Consider the following 20,248-nt stretch of genomic DNA (forward strand, 5'->3'; position numbering starts at 1 on the left):
CTTGAAATTTGGTATATAGGTATGTGAAAAACTTTTTCAGCAGATTTTATCTGGAAAAAAGTGCTGCTAAGGAGTCAAAATTGAAAAATTGGGATTTGCAGGTCATCGGATTTTTATCTGTTTCTGACTTTGAATGTGCGTGCGTGAATCATTTTCATGACAGATTACTTATGTTAATAAGTAGGCGTGAAAACATTTTTTTAAAGAACGTATCAAGCTGGCCTAATGGTTATCGTACTTGACTCACTGTCTTTAGGTTTTGGTTTCAATGTCAGCTCGAATATTTTTTTTTCCTTACATGAAATGAATTGATAGAAAGAAACATAATACTCGCATGCACATATCTCAGTTTATTTCCGTTTTTACTTCATTTTTTTTTTTTAATGAATTTTTTAATAGTGGTACTTCTGTTTATAAGATAAGAATTCTGCATTAATTAAAATATAATATTTATGCGTATTTTACTGCCAGGCAACGCCGGGCAGCCTGCTAGTATATATATATATATATATATATATATATATATATATATATATATATATAGTGCTGGCCAATACTAGATGGGCGATAATTTGAGTATACTAGGCGCTTTATTCGAGGAATCGTGCTTAATTGGTGTCTAATATCTGTGTATAAAAAATTCAATGAAAATCTTGTATACTTAAATTTTTTAATGGAAGATTGTGCTCTTATTATTCCCATTAAAAAAACAACAACATAAAAATAATCCAAAGAAATTGATACCTAATAAGTTTTGTTAAAATTTCACTAAAATCGAAGGTATTTGAATTCTTACAAAAGACTTTCACACCCATTTTTATCCCATTACAGAACACTAAATTAAAGTAAATATGGCCCTCATTTGAACCCGTTATGATCGGGTAATTAGTTTAGGAGTGAATCTTGTACACACAAATATAAGCCCATAAACATACCCAACTTTATATACATTAGTTATTAATTGACAGTTTCGTTGAATCGCAGCTCGGCAGTATGGCTAGATATACAAGCGTTTCAATGTAATGGATATTGGCAAAACAGTGCTAATTAATCCACATAAAACTATATATATATATATATATATATATATATGACTACTTCATTTAATCACATAAATTAATATACGAAGATATAATTTTATGCATAAATTTTCAGCATTTACTTCAACAGTGCTCAATACACAGGTAGAGCTAGGTAGTGTTATGAAAATATATATGGCAATTAAGCTGCACAGAATATTCCACGTTTCATTTTCGTGAGGATTCGTCAGGCTTAATTGCCATATATATGTTCATAACTTACTATATATATATATATATATATACATATATATATATATATATAGTCATCCCAGACTCATGTTTCATCATTTCAAGACTCATCAGTGTGGCCAATATAAAATTCTTTCTTCTATTTTACTGTTCATTTTTACTTGCCTCCCCACGAGGACAGAGTTAGACACACACAAGGTCAGTTTTTAATGTGGAGAAAATAAAGCTATTCCCACAAAAGGGACACTCTGGATAGGAACAAAAATTAAAATTGCTTAAGTCTAGAAGAATTTCTGCTCCTCTAACCGAGGACAGAAAAAGTGAAGTGTAGTATCAGAACAGATACTACACTTTGCTCCCAGTCATTTTACTCCTATTTTACTGTTATGTAAACTTTTTTTTTTTTTTTTTTGAATGAAAGAGAATACTAAAATGTAGCTGTCTCATGAACAACAATAAAAAAAAAAAAAGAAAAAGAAAGAAAGACCTACATATTATGTGGGGGTATCCGCGGCGGCTATAACTTGCTGGGGTAACCGGAGCGTATAGAGAAAGGGGAGGGTGGGGCTCTGGACAAAACTACAGAATACAAAACAACCTCATATACGAAATAACTCAACACACCCCACATTCTTTTCATGTCGCTGTGTTAAATGTGTTGGATTTACAAAAACCACTTGTGCGCACATGTCAATAACATACGCAAGGTAAGAAATAATAAAACTTTACATTTAATATTGAACCAGCTTTAATTGGCTTTCATAATTATTTCGCCTTTCAATTAATCCTTTGTAATAATAATAACCTTTCTTTATTCTTTTGGTTAAGAGCAAAGTGTATTATCTGTTAGTGTCCTGATGCTGCACTTTAGTCTGTTCTGCCTTCGGGCAGTGAAGAAGAAAGGAAGAAACCTTTCTAGACTACTTACTGGATTTTTGTTTTTGTTCCAATCCAGATTGTTCCTTTTGGGGAGCTACATTTTCTCCTCTTTAAAACCGACTTTATGTGCAACTCCTCTCTCGTTGGGGAGGCACATAAAGAGGAACACTTATTTGTAATGTTTTCATTTTGCCTCGGGATCTCTTTTCATTCTTTATATTAACATTTTCCTTTAAAATGACAACTTCTGTAGGTTTTCGGGTATGCTGAAAACGAATATCGTATTTAAATTTTCAGCAAATTAAGCTATGTCATTTTTTATGTTATTGCTGGTGGCCCTTAGTGTGCGCGCGCCTGCGCATAATTTGTCGGGGTTGCGTTTAAACGCGAGAGAGAGCGCTTGCACGTACCAAAATGGCCACCAGCAATAACATAGGAAATGGCATTGCTTAATATCCGGAAAATTATTTATTTGCAGAAAATTTAAATGCGATATTCGTTTTCGGCATACCCGAAAACTGTGTTAAGTCGTCATTTTAAACGAAAATGTTAAAGTGGAAACCAGGTAAAAATTTACCAATTATTCTAAGGATAATATCGTTAAGAAATTAACCAAAACAATTTATAGTGCTTATTCAAATTGGCAATTTCTGGCGGCTATTAAAAAGTAAAGAAAACACAGAAAAGTCACTATGATGTATGTACTTAATTTAAAATTGAGATCAAAATTTACGATTTTAGCGATTTTACTACTAAACTGCATCAAACATAAGGCTCATTTTTCACCTCGGCACATCAATTTGAGTTTTCTCCCTGTTTTATTTCATCGAATTTAATCATGGCCGACGAAAATACTACGACTCGTTTAGTTGTAAAATTTGATTTGCTTGAATAAAAAAAAACAAAAAACTCTATTTGATTAAATTATATGATTTTTGGAATATGACATCTTCGTTCTGTGACTAGTATATACATCATACAGACTTTTCTGTATTTTTTTTTTTTTTTTACTTTTAATTGCCGCCATAAGTGCCAATCTGAATAAGCACGCAATTTATTTTGCCTTACCTACTAATTTGTGACCTATTTGCGTTATATACAAAGGAGTTATCACCACTTATCTAGCTCCGGAGGCTAGTTGAGAATAAGGCTTAATGAGTATAAGGTGGTCACTGAGACAACAGGTTAATAGCCGTTTTTTTTTGGGGGGGGGAGGAATTGGGTAGAATTTGATTAATAGTAAAGTTAGCGTAAATATCGATTTTGAGCAAAGTGGCTATTTTGTTTATGTGAATAATTTAATTTTTATTTTTATTTATAAAATCCTTAGCGTTTAAAAATTCATTTTTTATACATGAGGATTTGTTAAGAATTTTCAAGTCAGAAATTCGTTTCGATTCAACAGTTTGTTTGGTTTTTTTTTGGGGGGGGGTTGTTCATTTTCACTCTGAACAGGGCATATTGCCACTTGGACGTAAGTGGTTACTATTTGGGATCGTGTCTAACAAGGGATTGTGGGGAGTTGAGCAGCGAGATGTCTTTTCATATTACATTTAAACTTCTGCAGGTTAGTACTAGTCAGGAAAGCAGGAAACGGAGGGGGAATTCCACAGTTCGAGACAGAAATTATTAGAGTAAAAGACTTTCCGGCATCTATGGATATATCAACAATGAAGGATCACAAAATTATTATGTTTTCTTTTTTTAATTTTTTTTTTTTACTATTAACAAAAGATTATAATGACTGATTAGTTTACAAAGAAACGGAAATGCATTTCGATGAATTTAGTCTCATAATTAAATTATTTTTTATGTAGGATTTATAAAAAAGTAATTTTTTTTAAAGTTATTTTTGGGATTTTTGGTAGTTTACGTTATTGCATTTTTTTTGTTTCAATAAATATTAATAGCAAATAAATAAAAAATACACAAGCATACGAAATGTCGTACGGCGCAATCACGTTGACACACCGGTTCTCTCCAAATCATCGAAGTTAAGCAACGTTAAGCCTGGCCAGTACCAGATGGGTGACCATTTGGGAAGGCTAGGCGCTGTCTGTATATACCTTCGGGAAGGTTGGGCGTGGAGCCAACATCCTCACCCTGTAAAAAGAACACCTCGCTACAAAAACATCTACAAAAGTTGTAGATGGTCTGTGCTCCTCCAGGGGACTCAAGGGCTATGGATACGAGATGTCACATAATTTTATTAATATATTAATATCGTGATGAGTTATTTTGAACGAATACTATGTGTGTGTATATATATATATACATACACACACACAAATTTATCAATAAGAACGATTGGGGTTCTATTAAGTAGGGTTAACTTCACGGTGTGAATGCGGTATTGTGGTGAGAGGGGCTGGCTAAGTAATCTCAAAGTATCATAGACAATTAGAAAGACCCTAGACCCCTCTCCACCCCGTAAAGTAAACAGGGCTTCGTGTTTCGTGGAGATTATGCTAATCCCTATTATTTTTATGTAGTCATTATTGTAATATTGTATTGAGATGATGTCCAATAAATGAAATATATAGGAACAAAGTGTAGTATCTGTTCTGATGTTACACTTAGTCTATTTTATCCTCACTCAGTGAATGAGAAATCCTTTCTGTCTGCGGCAATTTTAATTTTTGTTTTAATCCAGAGTGCCCCTTTTAAACAAAACAAAATAATGAGTTAAGGAGACATATATTCACAAAAGAGATATTTTATATATTGGCAGACTATAATGAGTTGTGTGTGTGTCTGTGTGTTCGCTATTGTTTGTATGTGTATGAGTGGAGGCACTGGAGGGGTGTTGCAGAGATTAGCCTCTAACAGAGGGGCGAGCAACGATATCGATCCGTAGACTAAGGTCAATTAAAAAAAAAATCTAGCTTTTTAAAGGATTTAGGTGGCTCCCAGAAAGACCATTTCAAATAAATTCAGAAGTTCTCTGATTGGTCCAAAATATGATTATTTGTTTTTATTCAGGATGGTGTATGCGCAAACGACGTACGTACAAACAAGTTTACGCATTTTGATTTTGGACGCCGATGTGTAAACATCGGCCGATATACTTTTATTGAATTTTGTTACATAACAGAATCAGATTGTATTCGGTCGATTGTATTCCTCGAAAGAGACGACCCTCACCCTCCGCCCACTCCACACAAATATCTCGTGGCTTATTGATCCTTATTAGTGGATATTCTTGTTCATTTATTTCTATTAATTGTTGGTGTTTTTACAACTAGAAGTTTTCTTTCTTTTTTTTTTTATCTTTGTTAAATTTTTCTAAAAATCAACATGCTTTTTTTGACAAGGATAACTGAGAACAATAAGTCCAGCTATGACAAGAGAATATTCTTTTCATTATTTTGACTCTCGCGTATATATCAGTTAATATCTTATATGTTTTTATGTGGTTCTCGACTGATCAACTGTGTCGGATGTATACTCGGGAGCCAAAACAATGATAAGAATATTCTCTTGTCACAGCCCTAACAATAAGTGATGCCACAGATAGATGGCGAGATATATATATATATATATATATATATATATATATATATATATATATATAACTACTTAATTTACTCACATAAAATTAATATACGAAAGTATAGATTTATGCGTAAACTTTAAGTATTTACTTCAAAAGTGCTCAATACGTAGGTAGAGCTAGTTAGTAATTTATAAAATATATATGGCGATTAAGCTACACTGAATATTCCACGTTTCATCCACTCTAGGACTCTTCAGGCTTATGCGCATAAACCTGAAGAGTCTGTGCCAGTTGGCACAGTTTAATATTCAAATTTAAAATCGTTAAATACAATTTAGGCGCGCAGTGCAATTGATTGTTTCGGCGCGTTAAAAAAATGAAAAATGACACCCACGCAAATTCCGGCGTGACCTTTATATACCAAAGGTGCGGACCTAGTTGAAAGCACCCCATGTGATGTCTTTCGTCCAATGGAATTCCTCCTAGGACACATTTTAAAACTGATTTTCTAGAGCTCGTTTGGAGCCGATCAAATCGAATATAAACATGCACAAACACAAAATCTATCTCTTTAGTCTCTTAGCCTTTCGAGCATTCTTTCGTCTCTTTAAACTCTTCCGATTCATTCAACGCTTTCTCATTAGGACTTACCACGCGTGCAAACATCAATTATTTCATTTCCACTGCTCCGCGCATTAATACTCTCTTTTAACAGACGAACATTAATATTGTCTCTGTTACATATTTGAACATTCAAAGAACACAAAAAAAAGAGACTCTCCATCTTTCATATGAACTCAAAAAAAAAGAACTCTGAAATATTGAGAACTATGTTTTAACTTGTTATTGTTTGTTATTTCTATTCCGGAAATAAACCTCCGTTTGTGTTGCACATAAGATTTCTTATTTTCATTTTTATTATTTGTGGAGGAAGTCAGTTGCAAAAAAAGTCCAGGCGACCCCCACAAGTCCTAGGGTGGATGAAACGCGGAATATTCAGTGTAGCTTAATGCCCATATATATTTATAAATTACTATATATATATATATATAGAGAGAGAGAGAGTGAACGTATCTGTGTGTGTACATTTCCCTACGCAAATAACTCTGTCAATTTTAAGCCTACAGACTCGAAATTTGATATACAAGGTACTGAGATTTGGGAAAATCTTTATAATCCGTTTTCGGACAGAAATTTGGCTGTTAAGGGGTCAAAGTTCAACGATTTGACCTCTGAAAACTTTATCTACATCACTGCAGGGAGGCATATGATGCTTCTTCCTGATGCATCACATTGAGTTCCCAATTAGAGAAGGCAATCAATCGATTTGATTGAAAAAATTGGATAATTTTTACCAATTTCGATAACAATAAAAATATGGAAGTGTGAAACATTCATTGATCATTATTCAATACTGAGCAACGTCGGGTCTATATATATATATATATATATATATACACACACACACAATCACATTGACACACCGGTTCTCGCTAGATCACCAAAGTTAAGCAACGTTGAGCCTGGCCAGTACCAGATGAGTGACCATTTGGGAAGGTTAGGCGCTGTATCTACCTCACCGAGTCGTAGAAATTTTCAGATTGGTATCTGGGGGCGCATCAATTTACTCGGAGAGATGCACCTCCAGTCTATATTAAGACATCTATCTAGAAGGAAACTCTGATTTCAAACCCTACGGTCTAGTGTATATTCTGTCCTGTGGCTGCTATCTGCACCAACGGAGGTTAGCAGTAATACTAATAAAGTGTGGATGGTTCTACACAACGCCTTCACCACTATAACCAAATCATTTGTGTGGATTTCCAAGCGACTTAGTTGTTGTGGTGGAACCTCATACGTCGAATCGATGAGGAGAGTCCATATATATATATATATATATATATATATATATATATATATATATATATAGTAAGTTCATCATCATCATATCTTATCGCAATAGAAATTAACCCATCGCATGGCGGTGCTGTTTGCCTCCTTAAGGTCTTGGTTTGAGCAATGAGGACCCAATCGACAGTTTTCCCTAAGGTGGTGCATCGTTTGTACCTCTCCACATGGACATAAAGGTGAGGTGTCTAGGCCCCACTTGTGGAGATTGTCTTTTGTTTTGCCTACTTTGACTCTGGCTCTATTTAGAGTCACCCAGTTTTTTCTACCAAGGTTTGAACCCTGGGGGAGCGTTTCTTTTGGGTCTGGTAGGGCTTTATTTTTATTCCTGCTGTTATAGTCTCGCCATCGTTCCATCCTATAGGAGGCAGCTTGCCTGGGATCGATTTCCTCTATATTGATGAAGCTACTGCGAGATTTTAGTCTTTGTCTCACTGATTGGTGTAGTTATATATAGTAAGTTATAAAATATATATGGCAATTAAGCTACACAGAATATTCCACGTTTTATCCACGCTAGAATTCATCAGGCTTATGCATATGACATAAGACTAATGAATCCTAGTATCGATGAAACACGGAATATTCTGTGTAGCTTAATTGCCATATATATTTATAACTTACTGCCTAGCTCAACCTACGTATTGAACACTGTTGAAGTAAATACTTAAAGTTTACGCATAAATTTATACTTTCACATATATTAATTTGTGATGAAATGAAGTAGTCATATATATATATATATATATATATATATATATATATATATATATACTAGCTGTACCCTGCCACACATTGCTGTGGCTCAAATTGGCGCAATGGAAAATGTTCCAAAATGAGAAAAAGCATGTTTCTTATAGGTTTAAATTTCCATTTAGCATGGGTACACAGTTTTTGTTGTTCCATTTTCTTAGCTGATATAGGGATTTTCCGGTTTGGTGACTCTTGAATATGTAACATAAATTGTCCATGTGAAAAAACAGTCAGTGTGTAACTGTAAGGCCCACAATTGTAAAGATTGTTCCCTGTGCTTTGTTGATGGTTATTGCAAATGACAATAAAATTGGAAAGTGCAATTTGCTAAAGTGTAATGATGTATCCGGTGGAATCATAGGAATGCATGGAATGAAGATATATTCATCTGTGAAAGGTCCTGTTAAGATTGCTGTTTCTATGATATTGTTTGTTATTTTTTTTTTTTTTACTGCAAGCTATGTGCCATTGCAAAGCTTGGATTGGTTTATATTTCACAACATGATAATTAGTACACCAAATTTCAGTTACAATACATGCGGTGGCATCCCTGGCAAATATAACTGTTGGATAATTAACCACTTTATCTGCTTTCACAACAGTGTCGATGGATTTGTATTTGACTACCTCACTTGGAATTTTACATTTAATTATAGCGTTAAGTTCATGGGCATCTTTGTATTGACCTGCGAGAATAGCTCATTCACTCAGTCAAATGGAATTCTTATATTTTGAATATCTGCAAAAACCTTTTAAACTAACTATTCTTTTGATGAAATAAAATTACAGAAATTACAGAAGTTAAAAGTCAAAGAATTTTGCCCTTAACTCTGATCAGCTGGCACTTTTTCGTACCCAATTTCCCACAAGTGATGCAAAAGTTTTTGTGCGGATCGAACAGTCTGCAACTGTACATGCATATTTTGAGTTAAGTTTAATGTCTTCACATGGAACAAAAAAGTAGAGTATTTGAGGCAAGCATTTATTTCATCTGCTGGTGTTGATTGAAGAATAACAGGTAACATTTGTCTGAAATCTCCTGCAAGCAATATTACTGCATTCCCAAACGGTCTGACATTGCCACGCAAATCTTGCAAGGATCGACCAAGAGCCTCAAGTGATTTTTTGCGTACCATTGTGCATTCATCCTAAACAATAAGTTTGCATTTCTGCAATATTTTTCCCCATATTGGATGTTTTGGAGATGTCGAAGATGAGAGTTTTGAAAAGTTGAATGTTTTAAAGTAGAATAAATAATTCTTCTACTTGGCAGCAAGGTCGCAGGTATTCCTCATGCAGCAAGGGCTAAGGCTATGTCATTTTGTTACCAAATGGCTGCCAAAATCAATTTAATTAGAAAGGTTTTACCAGTTACTTCTGGTGCTGTTCAAGGTAGCAGTAATTTCCAAATAACTTCTATTCTCACAGTCAGTAAATTAGGTGACTAAAATAGGATTTATCCATGTTTTGACAATGCCTTATTTACTGTAATTAATTTAGGAGACTAAAATAGGATGAGGGATTAAAGATGGACAGATACAGAGGAAGATATATAGATAGAAAAGAGACAGTGAGAGGAAAATAGAGAAAGAGAAGGAGATAGAGAGATAAAGGGATTGATAGATAAACAGAGAGAGAGATGGAGTGTTAGAAACAGAGAGGGATGAAACAGAGGAAAGGAGAGAGATAGAGGGAGTTAGAGAGAGAAAGGGGCTCAAAGAGAGATGGAGAGGGTGATATAGAGAGACAGATAGATTGAGAGAGGGAAAGGGAGAGATGGATAGAGAGAGATATTGAGAGAGGGGGGAGAGAAACAGAAGGTGAACTACACTTCACCGTTTTTTTCCTCGTTCAGTAGAGAAGAAATCTTTCGAGACTGAGGCAATTTTAATGTTTTGTTATTATCCAGAGTACCCCTTTTTTTTTGGGGGGGGGGGCTAGATTTTCCTCGCATTAGAAACCGACCGGGTTATCTGTACTTTCACTTAACAAATTAATAAAAGAAAAACATATTGTAAAATTTGAATTTAACAGGAAAATACTATTTTAAAAAATAGCACGGTAACATAAGTGCATAAGTGCCACTTTAGGTACTCCTTGGGCGTTGAGTTCCATGGCGACCAGCATAATTATTTAATGGTCGCTCCCTTAGCCCCCCCCCCTCCCAGTCAAGGCTAATGCATGCACATGTAATATTTTTTTTATTTACTGACGTTGGCTTAGTAACTAAACGATTTATTGATAATTTCGTAACCCTTAAACGCATGCCGGTAGATTTAAATCGGTTCATTATTGTTGTAATGAAAAAAAAAAGTTTCATTCAACACAAAACAAAAAAACACATATTAATGATAAATGATTTATTATTCTATTCATTGAAATTTACTAATTTTTAAATTAAAAATTAAAAAAAAAAGTTAATAAAAAAATAGTTGCTTATGTGCGCATAAACAACTTGTTTTTTTTTTTTTTAGATTAGGTCCACCTTATAATCACCCCCCCTCCCCAACCTCCTCATATTAAGAACAGCTTCCGGAATAAACACCACTTTTGGAGGGGGGGGGGCTATTTGCAAAATTTAACTGATATTTGTTGTCAGCATACCCACCCGAAAATACTATTAAAAAAAAAGGAGGGGTTCACTGCCCGTGGCAGAGAAGTAGATTTATTTATCAATAAAAGTTGCGGAGAAGTAAATTTATTTATCAATAAAAGTCATCATTTAAAAAAGAAAATTGTGGAGGTGGACCTAAATGTTTTGTTTTCGCACTATTCAACAATTTGTTCATCTGCGCATGTAAATTAAAAAATATTTGTAAAAGTGAGAAGTCATTAGTAAATGATTTAGTTTTTTTTTTTAATTTTTTTTTTTTTACATTAGATCCACCTCCACAAATGTTAAGAACGGCTTTCAGAATAAACACCCCCAACCTCTCCATGTTAACAATGGATTTCGGAATAAACACCATTGGGGGGGGATATTTTAAAAAAAGTCGATAAAAGTCGTCATTTAAAAAGAAATTTAAAATCAAATGTTTGTAAAAAGTGAGAAATTATTAATAAATGTTTAGTAACATTTTTCGGTGCTAATGCAGAGAGTGATCTGTGCTATTTTTTAAATCGTGTTTTTTTTTAATCAATTGCAAGGTTAAAGTACAGAATAGGTACAAAACACCCTCCCCCATGTTAAGAATGGCTTTTTAAATAATAACGTTATTATTTCAGCATGGATCACTCTCTGCATGAGTATCCATTTTTCTTTTAATATTCATAAAAAGTAAAACTTTTTTCAAAATAAATAAATAAATGTTTGTAAATGTGACAGATAATCGTTTAGTTACGGCAACGTCAGTAAATAAAATATGTTACGCGCGGGGTGAGGTGGGAGACTAAGGGAGCGACTATTATTTTTTTCTACTGGTCGCCATGGAACTCAACGCCCAAGGAGTACCAAAATTTAATTTTTTTGTCAAATAAATAAATTTCAAGCAATTTTTGCAATAAATAATAGATAGCAACTTCGTTAATTTTACGACTCGCCCCAGCATATTATAAACACCCTAACTTCCCTATGTTAAGAACGGCTTTCGAGGTTTATGGAAGGGCGTTTTTTTTTGTTTTTTTTTTAACATGGGGGGGGGGGGGTTAGGATGTTTATAATACGTTGAGGCATGTCGTAATAATGAAACAGTTTAGAAAAAGTTAAAACAAACTTTTTTATGTAAACAATGCCGTGAAAATAAACTAAACAATTAAAACGTAATGTTTCATGAGTGAAGCCTTAACATAAATAAAATTTAAAAAACATAAGTACATAAATGAATTTAAAGTTTTAAAATATGGGATTATTATTATTTTTTGTGTGTGTGTGTGCTAATGCAGAGAGTGATCCGCGCTATTTTTTTTAAATCGTTTTCCACGTTTTATGATATGTTTTTATTCAATTGTAAGGTTAAAGTACAGAATAGGTACAAAACACCCTCCCTTCCCCATGTTAAGAATGGCTTTTTAAATAATAACATTATTTCAGCACGGATCACTCTCTGCATGAGTAAGTTTTTTTTTTTTTTTTTTTTTTTTTTTTTTTTTACTTATCGAGTTAACAGAAAATGAAATCTTTCGTCAATTCGTGGCTGTGAAATGAATCGAACCGGAAGTTCAGTTTTATCAACAGAACAGATTCGCAGTAAAAAAAATATATTTATTTTATTTAATATTTTAATTTTACTAAATCGCGAGGTAAATTTATTTCAATAACATAAAAACATACCTCGACTCTAAAGATGGGTTGTCTGAAAATTTCAAATAAATTGGTAACTTAGAAATAGGGTTTTATTTGTTTAGAACGAACCAACTTTACATTTTTATATATATAGATATATATATATGCTATTAGGTTAGCAAAGACTATATCTTTAACAAAAACTTATCACAATAAAAAAGCTCAATATTGTTAAGAGGAGCAATTAAATATATTAAAAGATGATTAATAAAAGTTATATATAACTTTATTATAACATCAGAAAAATAAGGAAAAGTAGAAGGGAAAATAGGAGGAAAAACAAACAAGACCATGGCATTTCGAAGCTAATTGCTTCTCATCCGAAGAGGAGAAGTGCCATAATTATACAAAATTTATATATAGATAGAAACTGACTTGATAAAATTTGGATTGCAAATGAAAATGAATAAGAAATTAAGAAATATTAAAAGTAGGTATAAAACATAAAGTATAAGGTTACTACCTTATAAAAAATAATAAAAATTATTAAACTTATAAATTATATAACTAAAATGAAGGAGATATGTATACAAGAAGAGGAAGGAGGTAATATGAGAATAAAAAACAGAAGTAAGTAATAGTGAAAAATAATTTTAAAAAATAATTTTAAAAAAATAGGGATCATTATGAAGTAATGGGATGATTAAAGGAGAGAAAACAGTCAAAGAAAAAAAGGAAAAGGTAGTGAAGAGAAAAGAGAAAGAAATGCCATGACCTAAAGAAGTTCAAGCGCTTCTACACTATTGGGACGAAATTTCGGAAATCGTAAAACTGAATGTCACATGAAAACAATGGTATCTACATATTCCCCATATTTTTAAGATGATTATATCCAAAATTTACGAAAATCGATGAGGTAGAAAATTATTTATTAAAGAAAATAAAATATTAAGAAAACGATCGTATTTACTTATGTAAGACACGGGAGAGTTTAAAAGGGAAGTAATTTTCCGTTTCAATTTATTTTATAAAAAACAAGATGGCCGCAATCTTTCACCCGCTAACACGATTACAGTTGGTTTTTTTTTAGTAATTCAGTAATATTCAGGTAATTTCGACTGTATAATTTGGAAGCTACTATTGTTATCTATATATCTATAAAAGTGAACGTGTCTGTGTGTATTTTCCAACGCAATAACTGTCAATTTTCAGTTTACAGACTCAAAATTTGATGTACAGGGTACTGAGATTTCAGCCAGAAATTTGGCTGTTAAGGGGTCAAAGTTCAACGATTTGACCTTTGAGAACTCTACCAAACTCCTCCGACAATTTTGAGTCTGAACACTTGAAATTTTAGATATAGGTTTCTTGGACATGGATCTAACTTAATAACTTGTTTTGAGCCCCAAACAATAAATGTTAAGTTGTCATAATAGGGGTCAAAGTTAAAAAAAAATTGACCGTTTTTTTGTTGTTTTTTTTTGCTACATACACCTCCAAACACCCGGGCAATGCCAAGCTGAAATGCTAGTTTATTAGAATTGACAAAAAAATCAGTAGAAACCATTGGTTTTTATCTGGAAACTCCATTTATCGGCTACAAAATTTCGTTTTGATAGTGTAGTAGCGCCGGAGTTTCTTTTTTCTTTTTCTCTTTTACTTTTCCTTATTGTTTGGATGTTTGGTATAATCACGTGACACACCAGTTCTCATCAGATCACCGAAGTTAAGCAACGTTGAACCTGGCTAGTACCAGATGGGTGACCCATTGGGAATTCTGGGTGCTGTATGTGCTTTCCACTTATCTCGGCATTTGTTTCCAGTTGTCTTGAACCTCCACTTGCCATTGGTATTTAACAATGCCAACTCCGGAGAGGTGTGGTTGAGGACTGCGCAACTCTTGCCACAAAAAATTCATGTTTCACAACGTGTCAATAAATAAAATAACTTTTTAAATGTCTATTGGCTTCACAATCTATCCAGGCCAGTCCATTCATACAGTAATGTACTCTTGCCTAATAAAGGCTGTGTTTGAGTGGAAAAGGTCAACGGTCAAAGGTTGCACCAGACGGATGTCACAAAACCAAGTGATTTCGCGGGGGGGGGGTAAGATTTGGGGTTTTCGGGTGAGATTTCAAGGAGGAACGACATGTCTGGCTGCTGTTCCCAATGAGGGCCAGCGCACACTGTGATTTTCCATCTCTCTCTCTCTCTCTCTCACTCACTCACTCACTCACTCACTCACTCACTCACTCACTCACACACACACACATACAAGTTGTTTCTCTGATATTTTTCTGTGAGTATCTTTTTTTAAATAAACCTTTTGTATAAACAATTGATGCCGGAGTAACTTTGTCAGTAAACGAAAAAAAAAAAAACTGGTATACGACACCAACTGTTTACACACACATTAATTAACCAGCATGCAACAGCATGATATACACCAATATCACATTGTAAGTAAACTTAAGAATAGAATAAAATTAATTTCCCAAACAGAACAATTTTGCACCACTTGTATGTCCTCTCACGAAGAATAAAATCAAAATATATGATTTTCATTCAAGAAGATGTCTAAAATTTAATGCTTAAGAAATTGAATCCCTTCCTCTTATTTATTTGCCTATCTGGTAACAAAAGTTATTTTCATTTTTATTCCTATAAAATTTGATTTACTAACATATCACAAAAGTTATTTTCATTTTTATTCCTATAAAATTTGATTTACTAACATATCACAAAAGTTATTTTCATTTTTATTCCTATAAAATTTGATTTACTAACATATCACAAAAGTTATTTTCATTTTTATTCCTATAAAATTTGATATACTAACATATCACAAAAGTTATTTTCATTTTTATTCCTATAAAATTTGATTTACTAACATATCACAAAAGTTATTTTCATTTTTATTCCTATAAAATTTGATATACTAACATATCACAAAAGTTATTTTCATTTTTATTCCTATAAAATTTGATTTACTAACATATCACAAAAGTTATTTTCATTTTTATTCCTATAAAATTTGATATACTAACATATCACAAAAGTTATTTTCATTTTTATTCCTATAAAATTTGATTTACTAACATATCACAAAAGTTATTTTCATTTTTATTCCTATAAAATTTGATTTACTAACATATCACAAAAGTTATTTTCATTTTTATTCCTATAAAATTTGATTTACTAACATATCACAAAAGTTATTTTCATTTTTATTCCTATAAAATTTGATTTACTAACATATCACAAAAGTTATTTTCATTTTTATTCCTATAAAATTTGATTTACTAACATATCACAAAAGTTATTTTCATTTTTATTCCTATAAAATTTGATTTACTAACATATCACAAAAGTTATTTTCATTTTTATTCCTATAAAATTTGATTTACTAACATATCACAAAAGTTATTTTCATTTTTATTCCTATAAAATTTGATTTACTAACATATCACAAAAGTTATTTTCATTTTTATTCCTATAAAATTTGATTTACTAACATATCACAAAAGTTATTTTCATTTTTATTCCTATAAAATTTGATTTACTAACATATCACAAAAGTTTTCTTAAGAGTAAAGTTTCAGTATTATTATATTTCTTATTTGTTTGTTTACTTATTTATACTATTTTCATTTTGGTTTTATTTATATATTTGTGAAATAGTAACTAGATTGCGGCTACATTTTATTATTGGGGAAGTGGTATTTTTCACTGAAGAATCATGAATTTAAGAAGGTGTCCTGTTTTAAAATCTCGGAAAACAGCTACATGGTAAACAACTGATAATACCCGTTTTTTTATTTCACAATTTAAGTTAAGGTTTCTTGTTATTTTTCACCGTTATACAGTTGAATCCCCTTTTGTAATAGTCATTTTTTCAGTGGTAAGTCGGCTTATGTAAGTGCTAAGTCTGTGATATATTGAACTTGGTATTCCTAGAAATTTAAACTGTATTTGTTTAATATTTAAAGCTTTTTTAAACTACATGTATATACATATGCACACACACATATATAACATATATATAATGGATGAATGACAAGTTGTATTCCAAAGAAACTGCAAAGACCTTATAATATGTTTACATTACACCATGTGACGTAATGTAAACATATTATAAGGTCTTTGCAGCTTCTCTTCCAATTTTCGGAGTTTTAATTATGTCAAAACGCACTTTATCTCCTTTTGATCGATTGATTGTTGCTATTTCTTCTGATGAGTTAAGGACAAAATAGATTCACTGATTGATATCATAATTAAGTGATTGATTTTGTGCTACGAAACAGATACAATCAAGAATTGTAAATGTCAATTGAATTAAAGGAATAAATTGTAAGATGATCAACATCATTAACTTTGGAATATAGACTTTTGTCATTCATTCGTTATATTGCTCTGTAATTACATTGAGCTTCTTAAATAAGGATAGGTACATATTATAAAGAAATATAGTATATATTTCTACAGAAATATATATATATTTCTTTTAGTCTGGCTGTTTATTTGTCTGTTTTTCCATTCCAGTTTTTCTCAGAAACTACTGAACCAATCTGGCTGAAATTTTCTATGAACCTTTGTTTTTGAGATGTGGCAAACTAAGTATTGTGGTATCTGTTTGATACGCAGTTAAGAATTAATAGAGATTAGTCAACACACTACTACATTTATTCTAAAAGTTTTCTCAGAATCTACTAGTCTGATCTGGCTCAAATTTTCCATAAACCTTTGTTATGATGAGGTGCAACAAACTAAGTATTATGGTATCTGTCCAGTGTACAGTGAAGGATTAATGCCGATTAGTATTTAATGCATAAAATGAGCACAAATGTAACTATATTCAACCATCAGTTTGGTATAAAACACTCATCCTCATCAATGAGACTAAGCTCATTAAAAATGAGCAAAGGTCATAACTCATCATACATATACTAGAAGGTCACCTGGCTTGCCCGGTCGTAAGATATGCTTAAATATAATATGTTAATGCATTCAGATTTCGTATTTATTATTATAAAGCTTATCCTTTATTGATTATTATATTGTACCCAATATATAGTAGTGATTTCAAAGGGTTAAAAAAAATATAGCTTGAAATGAAATATATATATGTATATGTACTAGACTTTTAGACCAGGCAAAAGTTATAGCGCATTGACTTAAAATGAGTGTTTTATACCAAACTGATACACTTTCAATTTGTCTTTAAATAAGCAGTAATGCAGTTGATTTTATATGCCTGGTCTTACTACTTATGTAAAGACAAATTGAAAGTGTAACTTGCTCTACTTCGGTATTGAGCACTCTTGTACTAACCTTGTTATATTTCACTGGTTACCTTACCTTTGAAAAATAGCAACCTCAAATTATATATATATATATATATATATATATATATATATATATATATACTAGCAGGGAAACCATATGTTGCTCAAGATTGAACGATGATCAACAAATGTTTCACACTCCCATATATTTTTTTATCAAAATCAGTGAAATCGCCCATTCTTTCAGTCAAATCGATTGATTGCCTACTCTAGTTGGGAAAACATTGGGAAGAATAAGCTTCACATGCCCCTCCACAGTGAATTAGTCCACAATACATTGTAGTCTACATTGCACTGTAGAGAACCTACTATTGATTTTATAAAATTATTTTTCTATATGACGGCTTGAATTAAAGTTTAAAATGCAAAAGTCAAGTATCATGCTCCAATTGTGCTCTAAACAGAGACATTTCGAATATGCCCCGACCATATCAAATAACCTACTGTTGATTTTATATGCCTGGTCTTACTGCTTGTGCGATGATAATGGCTTGAATATAATTTTAAAATGAAAAAGTCAAGTATCATGATGCAATTGTGCTTTAGACAGAAACATTTCAACTGTGTTCCTGTCATATCAAAGAAGCTACTGTTGATTTTATATGTTGGGCCTTTCGGGTTGTGTGGTAAAAAAAAAATCCTCTCAAATGCACTTGTGATGTTAGGCTGTGTAAAGTGTTAACTTTGGTCAAAATCGCCTGCTCCTTCTTTCATCGGATTATTTGTATTATAGATACTTATCAAAAACATTTCAGTGCAAAAAATACTTTCTAAGAACACTCCCAGACACATAAGGTATATTTGTATGAAATTTCATAAAAATCGGCTCAGTCATTTTCGAGTCTATGGGGAACGAACACACAGACACACAAAGTTCATTTTTATAATAGCAGAGGATAGAGAAGATATATATATATATATATATATATATATATATATATATATATATATATATATATATAGGCATAATAGATTCACTGATTGATATAACAATTAAGTGATTGATTTTGCGCTACGAAACAAATACTGTCAAATATTGTATGAATCAACTGAATTAAAGGAATAAATTATAAGATGGTCAACACCATGAATTTTGGAATATAACTTTTTGTCATTTATTCTCTCTCTCTCTCTCTCTAAAATAAATAAATAAATAATAGTGTTTCCTTTTCAGATTAAATATGTTTTTAACTCTTTTTCAGTGTTTTTTAACATGTTTTACCTTACCTCTGAAAAATAGCAACTCAAATTACATATATATATATATATATATATATATATATATATATATATATATATATATATATATATATATATATATATATATACTAGCAGGGAAACCATATGTTGCTCAAGATTGAACGAAGATCAACAAATGTTTCACACTCCCATTTATTTTTTATCAAAATCAGTGAAATCGCCCATTTTTTGTCAAATCGATTGATTGCCTACTCTAGTTGGGAAATGCTCGCATATATATATATATATATATATATATATATATATATATATATATATATATATATATATATATATATATGAGAGAGAGAGAGAGTTTTTTATGTGGATTAATTAGCACTAATTGTTTTGACAACATCCGTTTCCCTGAGATTTTGATCTTTTTGTACTCTCATTCCTTAAAATACACCATTATTCTTGATGAGACCTGCTTCTTCTTTTTTTTCTCTCCCGCTTGTGTCTCTTCGCTATTCATACAATCTTTCTTGTGACAATTCCCAGGCTGTGTTTATTATTTCCTGTTTAGACTTTTTTTTTTTCTCAAGATGAAAGGACACCAGGCGCACGGGTTGAGGGTTGGGGGGGTAGATAAAGAAGAAAAGCAAAAGAAGTGCAGACAGGATTTTATTATTACATTTGTGGATGACCGATATGTCATGGCTAACATGTCGGTTGATTTATAATTAATTCTTGATCATTTAATGTCCCTTCAGACAGTGATCATGTCTATTCGATTGATAGCTAATAAGCTCTGATTAAAATTTTAAAATAGCAAATAACAAACATAAAAACGGTTGATTCAAGGGGGGTTACTCTCGTTAACTAAATAAATATAAGAAAAGTATATTTTATGCTTGTTTGGAATAATAATGATAATAAAAAAATCGAAAATTTGAATTTCAACAAAAAACAATGTTATCTACTTAACTGTCATGTCGAAATTAATAACATATCCAAAAAGTATTAAAAGTGATAAAGTAGAAAATAAATTACTAGTGAAAATTAATAATTGCAAGTTTTACTTAAATAATAAACAGAATAGCTTGCATGAAGTCAATGGAGGTAATTGCAGTAATGGCGGATCGCTGGATCGTGAAAGTAAATGTTTTATGTAATAATGTAGTAATATGTAACT

At 31.9% G+C, this 20,248-nt stretch overlaps 1 protein-coding gene and 1 long non-coding RNA gene across 3 annotated transcripts in view; one reads left to right on the forward strand and one right to left on the reverse strand.

Moving 5' to 3' along the window:
* The window catches only part of LOC145284458 (uncharacterized), a 275,200-nt gene extending 273,264 nt beyond the window's left edge, over positions 1-1,936 (reverse strand). For both annotated transcript variants that reach the window (XR_013868835.1, XR_013868833.1), the window contains exon 1: positions 1,763-1,936. This is a non-coding gene — a long non-coding RNA (uncharacterized LOC145284458). The remainder of the gene's footprint in view (positions 1-1,762) is intronic.
* LOC145284453 (uncharacterized) overlaps positions 1-20,248 on the forward strand; it is a 1,345,403-nt gene that overhangs the window by 1,095,978 nt on the left and 229,177 nt on the right. The gene's annotated exons all lie outside the window — the stretch shown is intronic.

The sequence above is a fragment of the Euprymna scolopes genome, chromosome 9 (genome assembly GCF_053919585.1).
Source record: "Euprymna scolopes isolate OS-2025 chromosome 9, ASM5391958v1, whole genome shotgun sequence".
Taxonomy (NCBI): domain Eukaryota; kingdom Metazoa; phylum Mollusca; class Cephalopoda; order Sepiida; family Sepiolidae; genus Euprymna; species Euprymna scolopes.